Source organism: Myxine glutinosa, chromosome 14 (assembly GCF_964187855.1).
Source record: "Myxine glutinosa chromosome 14, kmMyxGlut1.1, whole genome shotgun sequence".
In the NCBI taxonomy this organism is placed as follows: Eukaryota; Metazoa; Chordata; class Myxini; order Myxiniformes; family Myxinidae; genus Myxine; species Myxine glutinosa.
In genome coordinates, this window is record NC_136274.1 from 27,566,433 (window position 1) to 27,593,365 (window position 26,933).

General features: G+C 44.3%; 1 protein-coding gene and 1 long non-coding RNA gene across 4 annotated transcripts in view; one reads left to right on the top strand and one right to left on the bottom strand.

The window, feature by feature from the left end:
* Positions 1-1,101: 1,101 nt before the first annotated feature.
* Positions 1,102-8,115, bottom strand: LOC137439527 (uncharacterized). Its single transcript, XR_010986948.2, has 3 exons — positions 7,910-8,115; positions 1,786-1,893; positions 1,102-1,387 (listed from the first exon to the last, which is right to left on the bottom strand). It is a non-coding gene; the product is annotated as an uncharacterized LOC137439527 (long non-coding RNA).
* An 814-nt stretch (positions 8,116-8,929) lies between these two features.
* The window catches only part of LOC137439528 (PR domain zinc finger protein 10), a 111,290-nt gene continuing 93,286 nt past the window's right edge, over positions 8,930-26,933 (top strand). For 2 of the 3 annotated variants that reach the window (XM_068135358.2, XM_068135360.2), the window contains exon 1: positions 8,930-9,032. The gene's annotated coding sequence lies outside the window, so the exon portion shown is untranslated. Of the gene's footprint in view, positions 9,033-20,991; positions 21,173-26,933 lie in introns of those variants that run through there. The other variant, XM_078768110.1, reaches the window with a different exon arrangement.

Sequence of the window (26,933 nt, forward strand, 5' to 3'; positions counted from 1 at the left end):
TAAAGTGGTGATGGAACCATATAATATAATTTACCACTGATAACTCTTCACCACCGTTATTGGTTATTCTTATTATTATTATTATTGTCATCGTCCTCATCGGCAAGCTTTGCACCTAAGTTGCCTCGATTGCAATGTAGACTCGATTCGCTTTGATGGGATTTGAACCCGAGTCCTTTTCTATCACCTCGAGGTCGATACCTTATCCAAAAAGGTTTTTTGATCTGTTTGGAGTTCTAAACAATTCCATTAAGGACGAGTTGAACTTGCATCCAAAAGGGTTTGACGTGTTTGGTGTAAAGAGATGTGACGGATTGCGATGGTGATGTTGTGGCTTCCACGTGGCGAGGGGTTGCTGCAGGTTGTGGAAATAAAGGTGGTCACTTCATGTGTCTCGTGTCTGCGTCTGCCTTCCCGTGTCTCATGTCCGTAGGTGCACCAGGTTGATATGACTCTCATCCAAAGGATACTTATCTCGTCGAATTGAAGCCTGGAATGACTACTTGTACAGTAATTGTGTTTATAATCACAGCAATGAGTTATTTGTTGTTTTGATTTCCTACTTCCCGTTGTACAGCAACATCCGAGGTATCTAACTCAGAATGCCAATGTTTTCAGATTTTAATTCCCGTTTTAATGGATGCTGAGATGACACAGCAGATTCAATTGAAAATGCCGAATGGCAAGGCCGGAGCAGCCTCAGTTAATACAGTCAAGAAGCTGATAAAACGCTGGCCAATATGGAGGCAGAATGGTGGAAGTCCTCTAATCAGAATAGGTCTGACACGTCTCCTCGTATGTTGTGACAACCTCTTCGGTGGGACGGGGAGGTGAGCGGGGTGAGGGGGGCACAAACAAGACCAAAAATCCTTTGGTGAAAAAGGAAAGGGCTCAGAATCCAATGTTTCGGCCACAGGTGCCCTTCATCATAGTCTTTGTGGGATGTGTATTCAGACACCGTCAAGGCCAAGCCAATGAAGCAGAGCGACAGAGGCCGTACGAAAACAGGGTACCTGTTGCAGTGGACCATCTTCGACCTAGCTCGTTCACCACAAAGTGAAAGTTACGCCTTTTTTCAGTGAATACAAGGAAACAAACCGGAACTTCAACAAAATTGTTTTATCACCATCCCTGAAACCATTTCCTTTTGTTCATCATTCATTATGGGGCAAAAAGAGACGGAGGAAACAAAAACGTGAAAGGAAGATAAAATGATATTTAAAATTGTGCAATAAACCGTTTTCATCCAATTCAAACACAATGTATGTATTGAGTGATTGGTAACTAAATAAATATCCACCACGAATGGAAAGGCCTGACGTTAAAGGCCCTCAATATCGAATTGATCCAGGCCCGGAAAGTCTCCTCATTAACCTGGTCTCGATCCCTGCAATGGGTCGGATGGGAAAAGCAAAGATGGCCAGCAGACAACATGAGAAAAGATTTTTTTTTTAAACACGTTAACAAATGCCTTGCCCAAATGGTGACGTCACAAGAGCTTCAGCCAATTACGGGCGCGATGTGCCTGCCTCCACTGAAATTACTGGGAAAACCATTGAACTTGCATTTGCTTCATGATGGTGCATTCTCTTCTTGTAGGTGGTGTTTACATGTTCGGTGTTCCCACCTGAACCGCTTGTCTGTTGTCGATTGATGTCCTAATTAGTGTGTGTGTGTGTGTGTGTGTGTGTGTGTGTGTGTAACATTCATTGAGTGTCAGTGTTGTTATTGCCACACATGCACAGTTTATTGTGTGTAATCAAACAGAGTTAATTCCACTCTCACCCCATGCTGCAGACAACGCCGCAACTCCCAAAACTCTTTCGCGCACACCCCAAGCTGAAGCCTTCCTGCCTCGTGCTCTCGCCACACGCAGCGTGCGTACTCAGTACCCTGTGCATGGGGTGGGGGCACGTACAGGGATAGGATGTTGTACATGGAGTGACGCGTATGTGTGATATGTCCGTGACACGGACATGTGAATGACCTGTCCTACATATGGGGCCACAAGCATGTCCTACACACTAGGATGCAGACATGTCTGCGATACGTTCTGCACAGTGAGATGGACACATGTATGACATGTCCCACATAAAATGATACGGATAAGTGTATGACGTACTACACAAAGAGACAGACATGTATGTAATATGCCCAACACGTGGTGATATGGATATGTATAACATGTCCTATACATGGGGCCACAGACGTGTGTGATATGTCTGTGTCAGTGTGTAGGATATGTCCTACACACTATGACACGGACACATTTGGCATATCCTACACACCGACACGGACATGTTTGGCATATCCTATTGACTGACACGGACATGTTTGGCATATTCTATAGAGTATAGACTGACACAGACATGTTTGGCATATCCTACACACTGACATGGACATGTTTGTCATATCCGACACACACTGACACAGACATGTTTGGCATATCCTACACACTGACACGGACATGTTTGGCATATCTTACACACTGACACGGACATGTTTGGCATATCCTACACATTGACACGGACATGTTTGTCATATCCTACACACTGACACGGACATGTTTGGCATATCCTACACACTGACATGGACATGCTTGGCATATCTTACACACTGACACGGACATGTTTGGCATATCCTACACACTGAAACGGACATATTTGGCATATCCTACACACTGACATGGACATGCTTGGCATATCTTACACACTGACACGGACATGTTTGGCATATCCTACACATTGACACGGACATGTTTGTCATATCCTACACACTGACACGGACATGTTTGGCATATCCTACACACTGACATGGACATGCTTGGCATATCTTACACACTGACACGGACATGTTTGGCATATCCTACACACTGACACGGACATGTTTGGCATATCCTACACACTGACATGGACATGCTTGGCATATCTTACACACTGACACGGACATGTTTGGCATATCCTACACACTGAAACGGACATATTTGGCATATCCTACACACTGACACAGACATGTTTGGCATATCCTACACACTGACACAGACATGTTTGGCATATCCTACACACTGACACGGACATATTTGGCATATCCTACACACTGACATGGACATGTTTGGCATATCCTACACACTGACATGGACATGTTTGGCATATCCGACACACTGACACGGACATGTTTGGTATATCCTACACACTGACACAGACATGTTTGGCATATCCTATACACTAACACTGACATGTTTGGCATATCGTACACACTGACACAGACATGTTTGGCATATCCTATACACTGACAGGGACATGTTTGGCATATCCTACACAATGACACGGACATGTTTGGCATATCATACACACTGACATGGACATGTTTGGCATATCCTATACACTGACACAGACATGTTTGGCATAGCCTATACACTGACACAGACATGTTTGGCATATCCTATACACTGTCATGGACATGTTTGGCATATCCTACACACTGACATGGACATGTTTGGAATATCCTATACACTGACATGGACATGTTTGGCATATCCTACACACTGACATGGACAATGGACATGTTTGGCATATCCTATACACTAACATGGACATGTTTGGCATATCCTACACACTGACATGGACATGTTTGGCATATCCTATACACTGACACAGACATGTTTGGCATATCCGATACACTGACACAGACATGTTTGGCATATTCTATAGAGTATAGACTGACACAGACATGTTTGGCATATCCTACACACTGACATGGACATGTTTGTCATATCCGACACACACTGACACAGACATGTTTGGCATATCCTACACACTGACACGGACATGTTTGGCATATCTTACACACTGACACGGACATGTTTGGCATATCCTACACATTGACACGGACATGTTTGTCATATCCTACACACTGACACGGACATGTTTGGCATATCCTACACACTGACATGGACATGCTTGGCATATCTTACACACTGACACGGACATGTTTGGCATATCCTACACACTGAAACGGACATATTTGGCATATCCTACACACTGACATGGACATGCTTGGCATATCTTACACACTGACACGGACATGTTTGGCATATCCTACACATTGACACGGACATGTTTGTCATATCCTACACACTGACACGGACATGTTTGGCATATCCTACACACTGACATGGACATGCTTGGCATATCTTACACACTGACACGGACATGTTTGGCATATCCTACACATTGACACGGACATGTTTGGCATATCCTACACACTGACATGGACATGCTTGGCATATCTTACACACTGACACGGACATGTTTGGCATATCCTACACACTGAAACGGACATATTTGGCATATCGTACACACTGACACAGACATGTTTGGCATATCCTACACACTGACACGGACATATTTGGCATATCCTACACACTGACATGGACATGTTTGGCATATCCTACACACTGACATGGACATGTTTGGCATATCCGACACACTGACACGGACATGTTTGGCATATCCTACACACTGACACAGACATGTTTGGCATATCCTATACACTAACACTGACATGTTTGGCATATCGTACACACTGACACAGACATGTTTGGCATATCCTATACACTGACAGGGACATGTTTGGCATATCCTACACAATGACACGGACATGTTTGGCATATCATACACACTGACATGGACATGTTTGGCATATCCTATACAGTATACACTGACACAGACATGTTTGGCATATCCTATACACTGACACAGACATGTTTGGCATAGCCTATACACTGACACAGACATGTTTGGCATATCCTATACACTGACATGGACATGTTTGGCATATCCTACACACTGACATGGACATGTTTGGAATATCCTATACACTGACATGGACATGTTTGGCATATCCTACACACTGACATGGACAATGGACATGTTTGGCATATCCTATACACTAACATGGACATGTTTGGCATATCCTACACACTGACATGGACATGTTTGGCATATCCTATACACTGACACAGACATGTTTGGCATATCCGATACACTGACACAGACATGCTTGGCATATCCTATACACTGACACAGACATGTTTGGCATATCCGATACAGTATACACTGACACAGACATGTTTGGCATATCCTACACACTGACATGGACATGTTTGGCATATCCTATACACTGACACAGACATGTTTGGCATATCCTCCACACTGACATGGACATGTTTGGCATATCCTATACACTGACACAGACATGTTTGGCATATCCGACACACACTGACACAGACATGTTTGGCATATCCTACACACTGACACGGACATGTTTGGCATATCCTACACACTGACATGGACATGTTTGGCATATCCTATACACTGACACAGACATGTTTGGCATATCCTATACACTGACATGGAAATGTTTGGCATATCCTATACACTGACACAGACATGTTTGGCATATCCTATACACTGACACAGACATGTTTGGCATATCCTATACACTGACATGGACATGTTTGGCATATCCTATACACTGACACAGACATGTTTGGTATATCCTACACAATGACACGGACATGTTTGGCATATCCTACACACTGACATGGACATGTTTGGCATATCCTATACACTGACACAGACATGTTTGGCATATCCTATACACTGACATGGACATGTTTGGCATATCCTATACACTGACACAGACATGTTTGGCATATCCTATACACTGACACAGACATGTTTGGCATATCCTATACACTGACACAGACATGTTTGGCATATCCTATACACTGACACAGACATGTTTGGCATATCCTACACACTGACACAGACATGTTTGGCATATCCTACACACTGACATGGAAATGTTTGGCATATCCTATACACTGACACGGACATGTTTGGCATATCCTATACACTGACACAGACATGTTTGGCATATCCTATACACTGAAACGTACATGTTTGGCATATCCTATACACTAACATGGACATGTTTGGCATATCCTACACACTGACATGGACATGTTTGGCATGTCCTATACACTGACACAGACATGTTTGGCATATCTTATACACTGACACAGACATGTTTGGCATATCCTATACACTGAAACGTACATTTTTGGCATATCCTACACACTGAAACGTACATGTTTGGCATATCCTACACACTGACACGGACATGTTTGGCATATCCTATACACTGAAACGTACATGTTTGGCATATCCTACACACTGAAACGTACATGTTTGGCATATCCTACACACTGAAACGTACATGTTTGGCATATCCTACACACTGACACGTACATGTTTGGCATATCCTACACACTGACACGTACATGTTTAGCATATCCTACACACTGAAACGTACATGTTTGGCATATCCTACACACTGACACGTACATGTTTGGCATATCCTACACACTGACACGTACATGTTTGGCATATCCTCCACACTGAAACGTACATGTTTGGCATATCCTACACACTGAAACGTACATGTTTGGCATATCCTACACAATGACACGGACATGTTTGGCATATCCTACACACTGACATGGACATGTTTGGCATATCCTATACACTGACATGGACATGTTTGGCATATCCTACACACTGACATGGACATGTTTGGCATATCCTATACACTGACATGGACATGTTTGGCATATCCTACACACTGACATGGACATGTTTGGCATATCCTATACACTGACACAGACATGTTTGGCATATCCTATACACTGACACAGAGATGTTTGGCATATCCTACACACTGACACAGACATGTTTGGCATATCCTATACACTGACACGGACATGTTTGGACATCCATCCATGTTGAAGGAGTGAAACAAAAGTGTTGAGAAGTTCGTTTTACCTTATATGGTCACCATTCGTACGGCTTTTCCCAGACACTTCCTCTTTTTCGGTCCTTAAATCTCCATCCAGCCGGGTTTTTAAAATATCTACAAATGTCGGGGGTTTTTTCCCATTTTTTTGATTTTGCATTTTCAAAGAGATAAATTTTAAAATTTGCGATACTTTTTCGCTTGATTTATACGGTTAAACAAATTCTTTGTACATTTTCTTACGGGGATAAAATGTGGTTGTGTGATGTTTGGACCAGGACAGCTTGGCACAAGTCTGAACTACTCCATCATGGTGGCCAACGTCAGTGTCAGTGCAGTGGTGTGCTCAGTCAGTGTGAGTGCAGTGGTGTGCTCAGTCAGTGTGAGTGCAGTGGTGTGCTCAGTGTGAGTACAGTGGTGTGCTCAGTCAGTGTGAGTGCAGTGGTGTGCTCAGTGTGAGTACAGTGGTGTGCTCAGTCAGTGTGAGTGCAGTGGTGTGCTCAGTCAGTGTGAGTGCAGTGGTGTGCTCAGTCAGTGTGAGTGCAGTGGTGTGCTCAGTCAGTGTGAGTACAGTGGTGTGCTCAGTCAGTGTGAGTGCAGTGGTGTGCTCAGTCAGTGTGAGTGCAGTGGTGTGCTCAGTCAGTGTGAGTCCAGTAGTGTGCTCAGTCAGTGTCTTTTCTGAGTCCGTACTGTTATTATGCCTCCGCCCCCGACGGAGGCATTATGTTTTTGGGTTGTTCGTCCGTAAGTCCATCCGACCACATGTCCAATTGAGACAAAACTGTCAGGGTAGGAGTGCGGAGGCATATTGGTGACACAGTCGCATTGTTCTCGTTCCGTATCCATTTGTTTGATCTTCTTTACAACACCAAAATGAAAGGGTGAATTCCCCACAGAACTAAAGACAAAACTCCCGCATTTTCAAAGTGTTCGAGAAGAATGGGAAGCCGAGTGCTTGGTATGTCTACGTAGAGCTGCTTTTTCTACCTTTTGTACCGCCTTCCTCAAACGCACTCTCGGGACAACTAAAGTGGTGAAGAAGAGGTCCTACCTGTCGCGCGCACAGCGCGAGCCGCCGCGGCCTGTCCGCGAGTTTCTCGCGCACGCGCCTCCACGTCACTTCAGCCGCCATTCGTTGGGAGTTTTAAAATCCGAACACGTTATGTTGATCCGACGTCAAAAAGGAACATCCGTTGTCCTCTGAGACAACGTTGTTATTTTTTTTGGACCCACAACGCTTTCAGCGGCAATATTATCCACACTGCATAGCGCGATTGATTGACCTTCAAATTATTTAGAATTTTAAACCAAATACTACCTTTCGAAGGCGAAGATGTCGCGTTGTACGATTCGACAAAAACAGCAGCGGCAAATAGGTTTAGGTTGAGCTTACGATGCGGTATGGTACACCTCAATAAAGTGAGCGCCAGTACGCACTGCAGAATCCTTGCAAAATGTAAAACGCACATTGTAGCACAAATGACAACAAAAATGTAGCAAATTTGAAATATTGTAGCACAAAATGCATTCGTATATGATTGATATATTCTAACGCAATCCTTTAAACAATCACAACCGCCGTCGTCTTATTGATTTTTTGTCACGCCGAAAAATACTGCAGATCAATTTGTTTGTCGAGTTATTAATTTAACGGGTAGTAATCTAATTCCCATTTTCACAATATTTTTAGTGCTATTTTGTCGATACATTTGTCCATTATGTCGGGTTTTGTGAAACCTCGAAACAGCTTTTTCCTTTTCACAATCGACGCTTCTTCTTCTTCTTCTTCTTCTTCGCGGTATCATTCCTGATCGCCCCCACCCCCATCCCTACATGTAACTGCATTCACCCCCATTCACGGCAATCATAACAACGTTATATGATGGCTTTGTAAGACTGTCCCGCGTGTACACGAGTGGGAAGCACGGACACTCGTACATAGACGGTAAAACGGACACCGACGGGACAATGCAGACAAACTAGAGAAGTCGAAGGCAATAAGGCAAAGGGAGAGAGACAATGACTAATGAGATAAGGAAAGTAAAAAAAATAAAAATAAAAAAAGAAGAGAAAATCCGCAGAGAAAGAGGAGGAAAAGGAGGGGGTAGCGGGGTGGAGGTGGAAGAGCAAAAGGGGAGAGAGAGGAGAGCCAGGGAGAGACAAAGCCTGCTGAGGTGAGTAAGAGAAAGAGAAACACGGACAGAGGGAGCGGAAAGACGTTGAGGGACAAACACTCGGACACAGACAGTGGTACGTGCGGGGAGAGACGAACGGAGCGAGGAGGGGGGGGGAGGGAGGGGGTGCTATTGTACGTGTGCGGACACGGTACGTGGACATGGACATTAGTGCGGTGTTCTCGTGGCGTTAGTACTCTATATAATGTCCTGTGAAGAGCGAGGTGTTGACGGGATGCGTGTGGTAATGTGGTAGAGCGGGGTTCGCTACGCGACGGAGCCCGTGAAGCCGCCATTGTACGTGGTATGTCCGGGACGGTCGGACTATGAGCGGGACCGGGGGGGAGATCGCGATCGTGATCCCGACACCTATTAAATGGCACGAACGAGCAAAGGAACTGTTCGACGTGTCTACGTATAAAGCGAGACGCCGAGGACACGAAACGTCCATTCCATATTTGTCTGCCGCGTTGCTCTCTATTAGTATTGGGCTGTGTTGTGCATTGGGAGAGTGTAATATTAATAAGGAGAGGGAGAGCGAAATGGTGTACGATGCGTGTACCTGAGCACTGAGATCACCCATTTAATGTGTACTGATGGAAAGGGTTACATTTACTCACATCATTATATTTACCCGAATCATAACATTTACTGCATTTACTGAAATCATAACATGTACTAAAATCATAACATTTACTAAATTTACTGAAATCATAACATTTAGGCCCTACTCAAATCATTATATTTGTCCAAATCATAACATTTACTGAATTTACTGAAATCATAACATTTACTCATCATTATATTTACCCAAATCATAACATTTACTGCATTTACTGAAATCATAACATTTACTGAATTTACTGAAATCATAACATTTACTAAATTTACTGAAATCATAACATTTAGGCCCTACTCAAATCATTATATTTGTCCAAATCATAACATTTACTCAAATCATTATATTTGTCCAAATCATAACATTTACAGAATTTACTGAAATCATAACATTTACTCATCATTATATTTACCCAAATCATAACATTTAATGCATATACTGAAATCATAACATTTACTGAATTTACTGAAATCATAACATTTACTCAAATCATCAAATCATTTTATTTACCCAAATCATAACATTTACTCAGGTCATAACCTTTACTCAAATCATCAAATCATTATATTTACCCAAATCATAACATTTACTCAAATCATAACCTTTACTCAAATCATCAAATCATATTTACCCAAATCATAAAATTTACTCAAATCATAACCTTTACTCAAATCATCAAATTATATTTACCAAAATCATAACATTTACTCAAATCATAATCTTTACTCAAATCATTATATTTACCCAAATCATAACATTTACTCAAATCATAACCTTTACTCAAATCATCAAATCATTAGATTTACTCCAATCATAATATTTACAGAATTTACTGAAATCATAACATTTACTCATCATTATATTTACCCAAATCATAACATTTACTGCATTTACTGAAATCATAACATTTACTGAATTTACTGAAATCATAACATTTACTCAAATCATCAAATCATTATATTTACCCAAATCATAACATTTACTCAAATCATTATATTTACCCGAATAATAACATTTTCTTAAATCATTATATTTACCCAAATGAAAACATTTACTCAAATCATTATATTTACCTGAATAATAACATTTTCTCAAATCATTATATTTACCCAAATCATAACATTTCTCCAATCATAACATTTACTGAAATCATAACATTTTCTCAAATCATTATATTTACCCAAATGAAAACATTTACTCAAATCATTATATTTACCTGAATAATAACATTTTCTCAAATCATTATATTTACCCAGATCATAACATTTCTCCAATCATAACATTTACTGAAATCATAACATTTTCTCAAATCATTATATTTACCCAAATCATAACATTTACTCAAATCATTATATTTACCCGAATAATAACATTTTCTCAAATCATTATATTTACCCAAATGAAAACATTTACTCAAATCATTATATTTACCTGAATAATAACATTTTCTCAAATCATTATATTTACCCAGATCATAACATTTCTCCAATCATAACATTTACTGAAATCATAACATTTTCTCAAATCATTATATTTACCCAAATCATAACATTTACTCAAATCATCAAATCATTATATTTACCCAAATCATAACATTTACTCAAATCATTATATTTAGCCGAATAATAACATTTTTTTCAAATCATTTATTTACCCAAATCATAACATTTACTCAAATCATAACATTTTCTCAAATCATATTTACCCAAATCACAACATTTACTCAGGTCATAACCTTTACTCAAATCATCCAATCATTATATTTACCCAAATCATAACATTTACTCAGGTCATAACCTTTACTCAAATCATCAAATCATTATATTTACCCAAATCATAACATTTACTCAAATCATAACCTTTACTCAAATCATCAAATCATTATATGTACCCAAATCATAACATTTACTCAAATCATAACCTTTACTCAAATCATCAAATTATATTTACCCAAATCATAACATTTACTCAAATCATTATATGGACCCAAATCATAACATTTACTCAAATCATAACCTTTACTCAAATCATCAAATAATTAGATTTACTCCAATCATAACATTTACTCAAATCATAACCTTTACTCAAATCATCAAATCATTATATGTACCCAAATCATAGCATTTACTCAAATCATAACCTTGACTCAAATCATCAAATTATATTTACCCAAATCATAACATTTACTCAAATCATTATATGTACCCAAATCATAACATTTACTCAAATCATAACCTTAACTCAAATCATCAAATTATATTTACCCAAATCATAACATTTACTCAAATCATTATATTTAGCCAAATCATAACATTTACTCTAATCATAACATTTACTCTAATCATAACATTTACTCTAATCACAACATTTACTCAAATCATTACCTTTTTTAATCGAATTTTTATTCACTCATTACACTCATATGAAATCATTCTTCTTCTTCTCCTCTCCCCTTTATAAGGGGTAAGGTCCAACTGTACCAATCTTCTGCCCTGCCTTGATGACAATACTCCTCCACTTCCCCCTGTCCTCAGCCATCTCTCTTCACTCTCGAACCACCTCCACCTTATTGATATCCTTCCTCACACTAAGAGTCCCATCTCAAATTCAGTCTACCTGTTTTCCTCCTCCTTCGCTCCCTCAACCTATCCACACAAAGTATCCATTGCATTTACTCAAATAATAAATTTACCCAAACTATTTAATTGACTCAAATCATTACATTTACTTATATCATGAGATTTACTCATATGATTACATTTACTTAAATCATAACATTTATTCATATTAGATAATAGCATATAATCATATAATTAAATTTACTTTAATCATAATTTTACTTGTATTAAATCATTACACTTACTTCTATGATAGCATTTACTTATGTCATTACATTTGCTTAAATCATTACATTTACTCAGATAATGACATTTACTCATTAAATCATTACTGTGTGTGTGTGTGCGTGCGTGCGTGCGTGCGTGTGTGTGTGTGTGTGTGTGTGTGTTTATAAATACTAGGGCATGCCCGTACTATATATATATCTAAAATTATATCCCCCCCCTCTATTTACATGAAATGGTTTGGTCCATGAAATGTTTTGGTTCATTCGCAACGCCAAAGCGAACGGCGAACGCTTTACATGAAATGGTTTGGTTCATGAAATGTTTTGGGCCATTCGCAACGCCAAAGCGAACGGCGAACGGCTTGCGAGTACAGTGACAACACCCCCCCCCCCCCCCTCTATTTACATGAAATGGTTTTAATTAGTTTTAAAACATAGTTTAACGCCAACATAGCGGCAACATAGTTTGCCAACGTGAAATAAATGAATACGCTCTCAAATGTGCCGTCCGAGGCAGAGTGTGTTCGCCACGTTCGGCACACGCGATAGCTCGCTGCTCTCTGATTGGTTGAATCGTTTTTTGGACATAGCTCGGTAAGTAATTGTCCGATTAATATGAAACCTTGAAAAGGCACATCCTCGGGTCCCCAGCAATATACCTGGCAAGTTTAAAGTATATCGGACCCGTGGTTGTCGAGAAACAGCGGTCACAGACAAACAAACAAACAAACAAACAAACACACATACAGAGATTACTGGAATTATAGATAGATATATATTTCAATTGTGTTTATATGTATATATAATATTCAATTCCAAAGTAAAGGAGAATCACCTGCTTGAAATCTAATTATTTCAAACAACTTCTAAAAGGTGTCAATATTGTCCGGGCCATATTGTAGGATTTAGATTTAGTAATTTTTTCAGCCTTTTTTGTTTTGTTCCACTGCAATCCAAAGAAATACATATGTGGATACCAAAATATTTTATATTTTCAACAATTTTCTGGAAGAAAAATGGTGCATTATTTGAAAAAAGTGCAAGGGTGCCAATATTTTTAGCCACGAATGTATTGTTACAGACGCGGCTTAGATGTTATTTACCGAGCGGTTTGGTATGACCACGTCTGCACAAGTTACCCGATTATACCCGAACGTTGACTAATCGCGCTACGCTAGATCAATGAAGGAAAAGACACACGGCTGGGATTAAAATGACACGACACCAGGGATACGGTTCTCAAGACCTCCGGAGGAGATTATATTAAGGCGGAAGGTTAGATTACAACTACAAGAGGGACATCATAGAAAGACAGGCACTTAGACACACTCATATTAACCCCAACAGACGACAGATAAACGGGACAAGGCTGACTCACACGGGGATTGATGGCAAGGAAAGCGGGTATCGATGGCTCAAGGTGCACTCTTGGCTCAAGGACAGGGTACTGTACGGTCCAGTAGATGCAGGGAGGTCACAGCGCTCGGAGGTCACGACTGGTTCTTCCTCTTCAAGCTCGGGGCGCATCTCACGTCACGTCCGGTACGTGGCCGCGTATATCCGGCGGGGAGTGACACGCCCTCGGCTCGTTAGCTCCGCCCCAGATGGAATCGGCACGTTGCTTCTCATTGGGTGCGTGCTGGGGGGGGGTTACCGGCTCCGCCCTTGACGAGGGGCTGACAAGGAGCCCCTTCGTGGTAACCCCGTCGGAGCGCATCGTCAATGGCGGCTAACCGAGCCGGTGTGAGGACGCACACTCCTCCGCGCAGCGCCGTTGTTGTAGTTGTTGTTGTAATTGTTGTTGTTGTTGTTTGGGGAAGAAGATGGGAGGAGGTAAGGGAAGGTCCTAAACTCACTACTGGTGCCATATAATCACATTCTGGTGCAACGAAGAGTCAGAATTAATGGAAACGAGTCCTTAACTGACATAGACTAAGAATAACTAGCAAGATGTCCGAAAGTTGTCTACGTGTGATGCGGTGGACCTGGGCACGACATTTAATGGGGGAAAAAGGGGAAGGTCGGTTCTACAGAGTGTTGTTTACAGACAATGGGACTAGGGAATGGGGGATTGGGGATAGTTGGGGAGTATTGGGGAAATAGGGGAATATTTACAAGCGGATATGGAGGCCAAATTCCATATTCGCAACATTGCACCCTTCTCTACCCTCGGGGCGTCCCAACCCGATAAATTTTTACCTATTTTAGTGTGGCACTCAGATGTAGTTCCCTCTACTATTAACTCTACCCTGAGTGCGACAGTTTTACAGATATTCACAAATGAGTAAATATGTCCCCCTGCGACGTTGCACCCTTCTCCTCTCAGAAACACACCCACAGGATAACCGAATCCGGAAAGAATTCGCAAACTAAACATACAGCCGGTAGGGAGCATTATTTACAAGACTACGCTGCTATTTACACTACGATCCAGGACCTGTTTTTGGAGGAACACATGCAGATGTTATGCATAGAGAGAGCACGCATGCCAGCATCGATACACCAACCCACGAGTGCTCTGTGGCCTACGGCCTTTAATAACGTGCAGAGCACCCTTTCCCAGCACGAAAAGCACCACCCCATCACACAGTCAGCACCATCCGGTGCACCAATAAAGTGTTTAGTGATCATTGTGTGGTGTCGCAGCCGGCCGATGTTCTGCCGCTGGTCTTGCCTTCGTGTGGTGCACTTGGCCTTCTTACTTCTTTAAAAAATCAAGAAAGGCGCCAACCGCGTCCATTTCTTTATTGTGGCCTTCAGGGGGCCAACTGTTAGTGGTTCACCTTGTATGGCATAGGTGCCACGTTGACCCATAGGTCCATCCATGGGTGGTGCTTGGCCGCATAAGAACTGCGGTCCATGGTGGGTGGCCACAAACATTGCGGTCCATATGGTGTATCGATCCAGGCAGCAAACAGCGAAAGTGCAGGCCCACAACTGCGAAGCCAGCACCTCTCTCTCCTCTCTCTCTACCCCAAAGCCAGATCCTCGGAGGTGGGAGACAAAAGAAGCAGACAAGTGAGTAAGGTGGTAAGGGCGCAAAAGTGCACGCAATACAAGGTGATGCACACTGGGGGCACATGGGAACCAGGTGAGACAGGTACGTTCCTATCGTACGCCCCCCCCCCCCCCCACCAGGTAACCTACATGGCCCCTCCCTTACCCCTTACTGTATCCACAAAACACAACACTACCCATAAACATCTACTTTACAAATCAACAAACATCCCTACTGTCTTCCCCGTTCCTCCCATAAACCAAATTCGTCTTCTCTCCCTCCTAACCAATCAAATTTGCCATTTTCAACTCTCATCAAAATTTGCCATCTCCAACTCAACATCATAATTTGCTATCACCAATTCATCATCAGTCCCTCCTAGGGAGGGAGAGATGGAATCACCCCAATGTCTCATCCACGTCGTGATGCGTCTCACAAATCCACAGCAATCTCATTTCCTGCAACAAAACAAAGAAAACACAGGTGTGGAGTCATCATCATCACCACAGGTAACTGGCTGCGTATGGTGCGACAGGCTCATCAATCCTAACTATTTCCTAAATGACTTTAACAACTTTACACTACCCGGGGTCTTTCTCCGGCCAAACCATTGGCCCTCTTACACTATGGGTTCTAAAAACCAATTCCCATTGGCCAAACTGTGGTGCTTTTCAATTTGGGGTCTCACTCCCCCGATTCATCTCCCGGTGCCCTCGCACAATTTCTGGGCTGTGGCGTGTACCTCTCCCAGCGGGTCTACCCACCTGCACACCTCCACCACTGCAGTTGCCTCCGAGCTTACCTGCTCCTTGCCCTACCTAACTACCTGGGGAAGGCCCTCTGGCGCTCTCCCCACTCGGTGCCCTCTCTGGCACTGGGCTACCCGATCCACACCCGGGATCCTCAGGCACCCACTCACAACTACCGGCTCCCAGAGCCCACCTGCGGCCTCACCTGGCCGACATCCTCACAGTGGTGGAGTGCCCAACCAACTACACACACTAACAGGCTACACGCCCAGCCATTTCCACGACACTAATGCACCCATCCACAACACCATTCTGCAACCGCACCACAAATGCCAATATCCAACCACAATTTACCTGTACCCTCTACCTAACACTTACACTACCCGCCCCGGGTACTCGTGAAAGGGGTCCACTCTTCCCCCATCCACACCTTCGCACCATGCACACCACTCCGTACCACTTACTCCAACTCTCTCCACACACCTGTACTTGCACACCTGTGCTCTCACACCTGGTGCCACCTGCACCCTTCTCTCCCCAAGCGCATTCGCGCTGATCCACACACTCACTACTCATACACTGCTCCACACACCTGTCCAGTTGCACACCTGTGCAATCACACCTGTTCAATTCTCACACACACGGCATCATCTCAGCTAACTACTCCCCTCTGAAACGTGCGCTTCCCAGTCGTCCCTTTAAACTATTGCGCTCCCTCGTCATTATCATCCACACTAATCTACCTGCGTCCCCACTACAGGTATCAGTCACTAACTAACCTTAACGTCACCTAAGGTCAATCTTCGCTAGATCCCTACAATATAACCTAACCCACCCGGGCTAGTTTTCACTGCCATACACCCCATAATCTATTGCTCCTTTGCCCCCACCATGGGAAGGGTGGCAGGGATGCCACCCTTACCCACCGGGCCCATCGCTCACTACCAATTTTGCACATCAAATTTCAACAAATTAAAAATTTGCCAATCACTACCCATCATCTGCCAATCACTACTGCCAATCCCTTGCCAATCATCAAATTTCGCTTTTCTCTAATTTTGAGTCCAAAACACTAACCTCATCACCCAGTCTACTCACTAATGCCTCTCGGTGCGCCAATTCCTGTCCAAAGCCCGGCTTCGTAAAGCCAAGCCATGAATGCGGGTTGTTTTGTGCCGGCGGGTGGATGCGTCCGGCATTCGGGGCAGGGACGGGGGCTTACCCGGGCCGAGATCCCACGCACCATCTCGGCGCGGAGCCATCCAATGTCCCGATCTCGACCTGCCGGACTGCCTCAACAAAAAGTGGTCGCCATGACGACCCTTTCTATCGGGCTGCCCGCTCCGCCTAGTGGAGCACGGACGCGGCCGTTCAAAGCGAGGCCCAGCACGCACCGAGGGCCCGATTCGGCTAAAAGTCGACCTAACCTCTAACCCGTGTAACGTCGATGCTTCACCTGCATGCTTACACCCCGCAGCCCGTTCCTTGCTCACACATCCAGCCGTTCCCATGCTCCTCGTACCTTTCCTTACACACCCAGGTACCCTCATTCCACTCACGGCCTTGGTCACACACCTGACCACCGAACACTTTGGCACACATTCGTTGGTAGCACACCTCACCAACACACCTCTTCGCACCCCCTCCTCTGTCACCTCCTCTGTGACAACCACAGTCCACAGGTGTGCTCTCATTCGCACACCCAACCACGTGCCTCACCACCAACTCCAGCGTGCATTCCCACTCACGCTCTACCATTCCAGGTGTGCATCCTCCCATCCCAGGTGTACATCCTCGCTCACCTGTCACAACCAACTCACTCTCCTTGTCACTCTCACTACTCTCACCTCCATTCTTGACAGCGCACTCACCCTTACTCTTGACAGCGCACTCTTTCCTCATGCACCTGTCCGTCACACACCTTTCTCGCACACACTCTCCCGTTACACCCTCTGTAACACTTACCACACCGCGCTTCCACGTGCTCCCTCGCTCAAGCGCTACGACTGACTCACTCTCGCCAGCACACTCACTCCTTGGCACGCACTTTTTCCTCACACACCCCAGAGTCGGACTTTCTCGCACACCTTCTTTTTCGCACACCAGACCTGTCGCACACTTCACCAACGGCCTCTCACGAACACCCGGGTCCATCTCGACCCCCAAGCTTCTTAAATCCCCTGGCGCATCATACGCACGACCATATTGGTCACCACTTACACCGGGTCCTCTTCCTCTTCGCTTCTCCTCCATCACCTGCGAATCCCTCATCCGGTTAATGAGCACATCATTACGATCCGAACACAGACTTTGGACCAATTCTTTTATCTCCTCTTTTATCTCTTTCTTATCCCCTCTCCGTCGCTTCTTAATTTCGCTCACCCCTTCTTCCACTTCTTCTAATTTCTGCTTCACCTCTTTTATTCCCCGGTACGTCTCCTCAAGCTCATCCTCTAAGGCTACCTTGACCGTTTCCATGTGCGTCCTCACCTGCCGGTCCGTCGTCTCCATTACCTCTACCACCTCGTCCAACCTCGCTGTCAGTCCCTCACGTACCGTCTGACACTCTTTTTTAATTACCCCTACGTCCTTTTTCATCTCCTTCTGTGTCGATTTTAAACCCTCTATTACCGCTGTGTTCTTCTTTACCTGGTCCCCCAACTCCTTTTGTCCCACTGTCAGTTGTTCTACTCCCAGCGTCAACTCCTCTATACCACCTTGCAATTTTACAGTCCCCTTTCTCACCTCCTTCTCCATGCGCTCCTTACAGTGCCTCACCTCCTCGCGCACTCCTCCGACCTCCTCACTCACTCCTCTTCTGATCTCCTCTCCCATCACTTGCATCTCCTGCCCAGATGCCACCCTCATCTGCTCCATTTCCTCCCTGTGAGCATCCAGTTTGGTTTCTACTCCCATTCTGACCCCCTCTATCTGCTGCCCCATTTGGTTAACTTCCCTTTCCGCTTGGTCCCTCATGTCCCTCAATTTGCCGTCCATACTGTTTTCTAACCCTATTAACCCATTTTTCACTCCCTCTATCTGATTCTCCTGGGCAGCCATTCTATTTTCTACCCCCTCTAACCCCTTTTGCATCCCTTCCATTTGATTCTCTTGAGCGGCCATTCTGTTTTCTACCCCCATTAACCCATTTCTCACCTCTTTTATCCCATTGTCTAACCCCTCAAAATTTTTGTCTACCTTCTCACCAGTACCCCTCGCTTCGTCCCTCATTACCCCCATACTGCTTTTCAAACCTCTAATTTGGTCTCCCAATTGCTCACCCATTTGTTCCATAAGGGCCCTCATTTGCAACATAAAAAGGTTCGGATCCACCAGGGGCGCTGCCACGGTCGCGGGCGCGGTGACCAGCGAGGCGCCATTTTGTGCGTCTGCTACCCTCGCTGCTTCGCTCTCCTCACGTCCCTCAATTTGGTCCTGGACCGACCCTGCCTCACTCTCCACTACCGGACCCCAGCTGTCTTGGTCTGCCATAGCGCGACTTTCAAAATTCGGGTTTTTATTTTCGTATAACAAAATCAAATTTCGCCGTTATAATTTTGCGCGGGAAACGCGCTCCGAATCGATTCTACTACAAATTTGGGCCTAATAAATTTAGTCCCGGGTTCGAATCCCACTCCTGACACCAATTGTTACAGACGCGGCTTAGATGTTATTTACCGAGCGGTTTGGTATGACCACGTCTGCACAAGTTACCCGATTATACCCGAACGTTGACTAATCGCGCTACGCTAGATCAATGAAGGAAAAGACACACGGCTGGGATTAAAATGACACGACACCAGGGATACGGTTCTCAAGACCTCCGGAGGAGATTATATTAAGGCGGAAGGTTAGATTACAACTACAAGAGGGACATCATAGAAAGACAGGCACTTAGACACACTCATATTAACCCCAACAGACGACAGATAAACGGGACAAGGCTGACTCACACGGGGATTGATGGCAAGGAAAGCGGGTATCGATGGCTCAAGGTGCACTCTTGGCTCAAGGACAGGGTACTGTACGGTCCAGTATATGCAGGGAGGTCACAGCGCTCGGAGGTCACGACTGGTTCTTCCTCTTCAAGCTCGGGGCGCATCTCACGTCACGTCCGGTACGTGGCCGCGTATATCCGGCGGGGAGTGACACGCCCTCGGCTCGTTAGCTCCGCCCCAGATGGAATCGGCACGTTGCTTCTCATTGGGTGCGTGCTGGGGGGGGGTTACCGGCTCCGCCCTTGACGAGGGGCTGACAAGGAGCCCCTTCGTGGTAACCCCGTCGGAGCGCATCGTCAATGGCGGCTAACCGAGCCGGTGTGAGGACGCACACTCCTCCGCGCAGCGCCGTTGTTGTAGTTGTTGTTGTAATTGTTGTTGTTGTTGTTTGGGGAAGAAGATGGGAGGAGGTAAGGGAAGGTCCTAAACTCACTACTGGTGCCATATAATCACATTCTGGTGCAACGAAGAGTCAGAATTAATGGAAACGAGTCCTTAACTGACATAGACTAAGAATAACTAGCAAGATGTCCGAAAGTTGTCTACGTGTGATGCGGTGGACCTGGGCACGACATTTAATGGGGGAAAAAGGGGAAGGTCGGTTCTACAGAGTGTTGTTTACAGACAATGGGACTAGGGAATGGGGGATTGGGGATAGTTGGGGAGTATTGGGGAAATAGGGGAATATTTACAAGCGGATATGGAGGCCAAATTCCATATTCGCAACAGTATGTTCAAACAGGACGATGACCTCAAGCATACAGCCAAAGCAACACTGGAATGGCTTCAGAACAAGAAAGTCACCTTAAGTGGGCGAGCCAAAGCCCAGACTTTAATCCCATTTAGAATCTGTGGAAAGACTTGAAGATTGCTGTTCACCAACGCCCCTCATCCAACTTGACAGTGCTTGAACAAATCTGCAACGAAGAATGTGAGAATCTCACCAAATCCAGATGTGCAAAGTTGATACAGACATACCCAATAAACCTATGCGAGAATCGCTGCTAATGGCGCTTCTACGAAGTATTGACTCAGGGTGTCGAACACTTATGTAAATTAGATATTTCTGCATTTCATTTATAATAAATTTCTACACATTTCAAAGAAAAATTCTACTTTCACGTTATGGGGTATAGTCTAGTAGGAAGACTAGGTCCCCCTGCACCCCCCGGAGATATACTTCTAATCAGTGTTTCTAGATTGGAAAAAATGTGTAGAAAATGACTAGCTATGGCCCCAAGCTGAAAAAATGTCCCACATACCATTTTTATGCAAATTACTGCTGCCATTATCAAAAAAAGACTAGGTCCCCCTGCACCCCACGGAGATATACTTCTAATCAGTGTTTCTAGATTGGAAAAAATGTGTAGAAAATGACTAGCTATGGCCCCAAGCTGAAAAAATGTCCCACATACCATTTTTATGCAAATTACTGCTGCCATTATCAAAAAAACGATTTTTGACATATCTCAGCCAATATTGCAGATAATTGAAAAATGAAGGTGTCTAGACCCATGTTTTGAAGGGCATAGATCATGATAGAACTATTCATAACATGATTACATGTGTCTATGGTATACTAGTATGCTAATTAGTGCTTTATTTACAAAATAATCACAGTTTTACGAAATAATAGACTCATATTAAGGTCCGTCTACACAGACGTTAACACAAAGTTTTATTTTTCTAAATACCCTGTGAAATTCACCGAATGCCCTGTGAAACCTGGGATTCTTCTCCAGCTTTTTCAAGGGCCCGACTTTTCCCTTCCCTTTGAAGGCACTGGTGCAGTCTTCTCCGCTGAACACATAGTACCCCAGGAGAGTGGCACAGTAGTCCTCTCCCAGGGATTCTGCCAGCTCAGAGACGTTGACAAGTTGGCGATGCTTCCCTGACCCTGTATCCAGGTACACCGTCAGCTTGATGTTGTGGGCATGGTGGAGCAGGATCAGGAGGATGTCTGTGTCCGGTGTTCTGACTACAGCGTTCTTGTATCCGATGGTAGCAGCATGATGGAGGTACAGAACCACCCTGGTATCAGTCTCTTCCTGGTTGCTGTAGATCGTGGGGAGTTCACGTACCTCGACCTGAAACACAAAAAGGCACCGCATTTCAATCACCAGTCACTGCCAGTTTCAGTATATCTCCGGGGGGTGCAGGGGGACCTAGTCTTTTTTTGATAATGGCAGCAGTAATTTGCATAAAAATGGTATGTGGGACATTTTTTCAGCTTGGGGCCATAGCTAGTCATTTTCTACACATTTTTTCCAATCTAGAAACACTGATTAGAAGTATATCTCCGGGGGGTGCAGGGGGACCTAGTCTTTTTTTGATAATGGCAGCAGTAATTTGCATAAAAATGGTATGTGGGACATTTTTTCAGCTTGGGGCCATAGCTAGTCATTTTCTACACATTTTTTCCAATCTAGAAACACTGATTAGAAGTATATCTCCGGGGGGTGCAGGGGGACCTAGTCTTTTTTTGATAATGGCAGCAGTAATTTGCATAAAAATGGTATGTGGGACATTTTTTCAGCTTGGGGCCATAGCTAGTCATTTTCTACACATTTTTTCCAATCTAGAAACACTGATTAGAAGTATATCTCCGGGGGGTGCAGGGGGACCTAGTCTTCCTACTAGACTAGTATTATGTGTAGATCAGTGACAAAAAATCTCAATGTAACCATTTTAAATTCAGGTTGAAAACAACAAAGTGTGAAGAAAGTTAAGGGGTGTGAATACTTTCTGATGGTATTGTATATATCATGTATGTATGACGTATGTACACACATATATATATATATTGTTACGGTTTTTAGAACCTTCACTTTGTAAATTTTAGTAAATGTTCCCTTATAAATGATCCCCTGTAAATATCCCCATTATTTGGCTTTATTAAAGATCGCACCCTAGTTAGTCCATGGACAACACGTAGAACACCATAGGACCTCTCTGTAGTTATCTCATTATTATGTGTTTTAGTTAAGGATCTGTTCCCAATCGTTGAATCTGCGTTGCATTAATCAAATAAGACAGGCCTCTTTTCAATTTCCCCAATCATCTCCCGCTCTTCAAAGTGCAGTAGCGGTAGGGCAGCATTCGCTGTCCCTTGTCTTGGTTTATTTGATGGCCCCAAGCCGCCATTGAACCTGCGGTCTCAGGCCGAGGAAAAATGGGGCGGGACACAAGAACCAGGTGTGGCACGTCAACTCACCATCAGAGGTGGAGCCAGCGAGCCCTCACCGGCCAACCAGGGCCGAGGTGAGCCGACCGGTAGGCGTGTCATAGGAGCCGGTGGCTGGATACAAGAACGCCCTATAAAAGCGGCTGCGAGATGAGTGCGTCGGCAGATGAGTGCGAACCAGATGAGTGCGAAGATCCGAAGTGCAAGGTACCAGAGGAGAACACGCTGAATCGTAAGGAGAGTGGGTCCGTTGACAACGACAATATCGCCATATATTCACATTGTCCGACCGCGTGAAATATACGTGCAGCTGCCGCCGGGTTTCGCCTCAACAACCCAGTTTTAGGACCAGCAGAGAAGATAATTGAGAAGGAAGTTGAGGAAGCGATAAAAGCAATGAAGAGTAGAAAAGCGGGAGGGCCGACGGGAGTTGTGGGAGATATGTTGAAGGGAGCGGGAAATCGGGGTGTGAAGAGAATGACAGAGATCTGCAATCTGGTGGTGAAAGAAGGCCGCATTCCAGTGGATTGGGAACTGAGTACCCTCGTCCCTCTATACAAGGGGAAAGGTGACCCTTTGGAGTGTGGCTCGTACTGAGCGATAAAGTTATTGGAGCATGGAATGAAGGTATTGGAAAGGGTGTTGGAGAGGAGGATAAGGAAGAAGATGAAGATCGACGAAATGCAGTTTGGATTTATTCCAGGAAGAGGAACAACAGACGCGCTCTTTATTGTGAGGCAGTTGCAGGATAAGTACATGGAGAAGAGGAAGAAGTTGTTTCTTGGGTTTGTTGATCTGGAGAATGCATTCAATAGGGTTCCACGTGAAGTATTGACATGGGCATTGAGGAAGTTAGGAGTGGAGGAATGGTTGATCAGAGTAGTGATGGCAATGTACAAAAGAGTGCGCACAGCTGTAAGGACGAAGGACAGGAACAGTGGTGAGTTTGAGGTGAAGGTGGGAGTGCATCAGGGGTCGGTACTAAGTCCACTACTATTTGTAGCTGTGATGGAGGTGCTGGCTCAGAACGTAAAGGAGGGTTTACTGTGGGAGTTGTATGCAAATGATCTGGTGTTGATTGCGGAAAGTATGGATGGACTGAAGGAAAAGATGAACAAGTGGAAGGAATGTATGGAGACAAAAGGTCTGAATGTGAATATAGGAAAGACGAAGGTGATGGCAAGTGGTAAAGCATGTGGTGAGGTGGAAAGAACTGGGAAGTGGCCGTGTGCTGTGTGCAGGAAGGGTGTCAGAGTGAACTCCATTCAATGTACAATGTGCGCTGAGTGGGTTCATCAAAAATGCAGTGGTCTGAGAGGGTCATTAACCAGTGTGGCAGCTACATTCAAATGTAAGGTGTGCACAGAGGGAGCTACAGATGGAGGAAATGTTGAGTTGGATCTTGGAGACGGCGTGAAGCTGGAAGGTGTGAAAACATTTTGCTACCTCGGAGACATGCTGAATGGAGAAGGTGAATCAGACTCGGCAACGGTTGCTCGAGTGAGATGTGCATGGAAGAAGTTTCGGGAACTGAGTGGCGTGCTGATGAGGAGGGGAGTGTCGTTGAACCTGAAGGGAAAGGTGTATGCTGCATGTGTGAGAAGTGTTATGATTTATGGGAGCGAGACATGGGTAATGAACGTAGAGGAGCAACGAAGGCTGGAAAGGGTGGAAATGCGAATGGTTCGGTGGATGTGTGGAGTATCGTTGAGAGACAAATGATGAATTGCGAAAGATGATGGGAATAGAGTCTGTGATTGATGCTGTGAAGAGGAACAGGTTGAGATGGTTTGGTCATGTGTTGAGGAAGGATGAAAGTGACTGGTTGAGAAGAGTGATGGAAATGAATGTAGAAGGGAGTAGAGGATGGGGAAGACCGAGAAAGACTTGGCTAAAGATGGTGGAAGAAGAAATGCGGGCAAGGGGGTTGACAAGGAGAGATGCAGAAAATAGGGCAAAATGGAGAAGAATGTCATGGGGACCGCAAGGCTAACCCCCGCTCTAGCAGGGAAAATGGCCTTAAAATGCATGGTGTTGTTGTATATATACATCTATATATACTAGCTGAATGCACCCGGTGTTGCCCGGGTTCTTTTTGAATGAATTTAATCTTCTGTACATAGGTCTTACGACTATAATTCAGCTTTTACTCGCGGCCGTAGAAGATTGACTACTATAATTCAGCTTTTACTCGCGGCCATAGAAGATTGACTACGATAATTCAGCTCAGCTTTTAATTGCGAAATGGACCCAGCCCGGCCGAGGTGGCCTCGACCGGCCTTGCCACCTAGGCTATAACCTTCCCGGGGCCCGTCCCGACATTTTTTGTTTCAGAGGTTTCCTCCTATCTTTCACCGTTCAGATTAGCACGTGCAGACAAACAAACAAAAACTTTCTTTTATATCTATTAAAAAAATGTTTTATACGAGCTGAAAGCACCCGGCGTTGCCCGGTTTCTTTTTGAATGAATTTACTACTTTTATTCAGCTTTTTCTCACGGCGGTAGAAGATTGACTACTATAATTCAGCTCAGCTTTTAATTGCGAAAATGGCCCAGCCCGGCCGAAGCGGCCTCGACCGGCCTCACCACCTAGCCTATAACCTTCCTGGGGCCCGTCCAGACATTTTTAGTTCTTTTTGAATGAATTTACTACTATAATTCAGCTTTTACTCATGGCCATAGAAGATTGACTACTATAATTCAGCTCAGCTTTTAATTGCGAAATGGACCCAGCCCGGCCGAGGTGGCCTCGACCGGCCTTGCCACCTAGGCTATAACCTTCCCGGGGCCTGTCCCAACATTTTTTGTTTCAGAGGTTTCCTCGTATCTTTCACCGTTCAGGAGATTAGCGCGTGCAGACAAACAAACAAACAAAAACTTTCTTTTATATATATAAAAAAATATTTTATGCTAGCCGAAAGCACCCGGCGTTCCCCGGGTTCTTTTTGAATGAATTTACTACTTTTATTCAGCTTTTACGCGCGGCGGTCGAAGATTGACTACTATAATTCAGCTCAGCTTTTAATTGCGAAATTGGCCCAGCCCGGCCGAAGCGGCCTCAACCGGCCTCACCACCTAGCCTATAACCTTCCCGGGACCCGTCCCGACATTTTTAGTTATTTTTGAATGAATTTACTACTATAATTCAGCTTTTCCTCGTGTCGTAGAAGATTGACTACTATAATTCAGCTCAGCTTTTAATTGCGAAATTGGCCCAGCTTGGCCGAAGCGGGCTCGACCGGCCTTGCCACCTAGCCTATAACCTTCCCGGGGCCCGTCGCGACATTTTTCGTTCTTTTTGAGTAAATTAATACTATAATTCAGCTTTTACCCACGGCCGTAGAAGATTGACTAGTATAATTCAGCAACAACAACAACAACAACAACAACAACAACAACATGCATTTCAAGGCCATTCTGCCTGCTCGAGCGGGGGTTCGCCTATAACCTTCCCGGGGCCTGTCCCGACATTGTATGTGTCAGAGATTTCCTCCTATCTTTCACCGT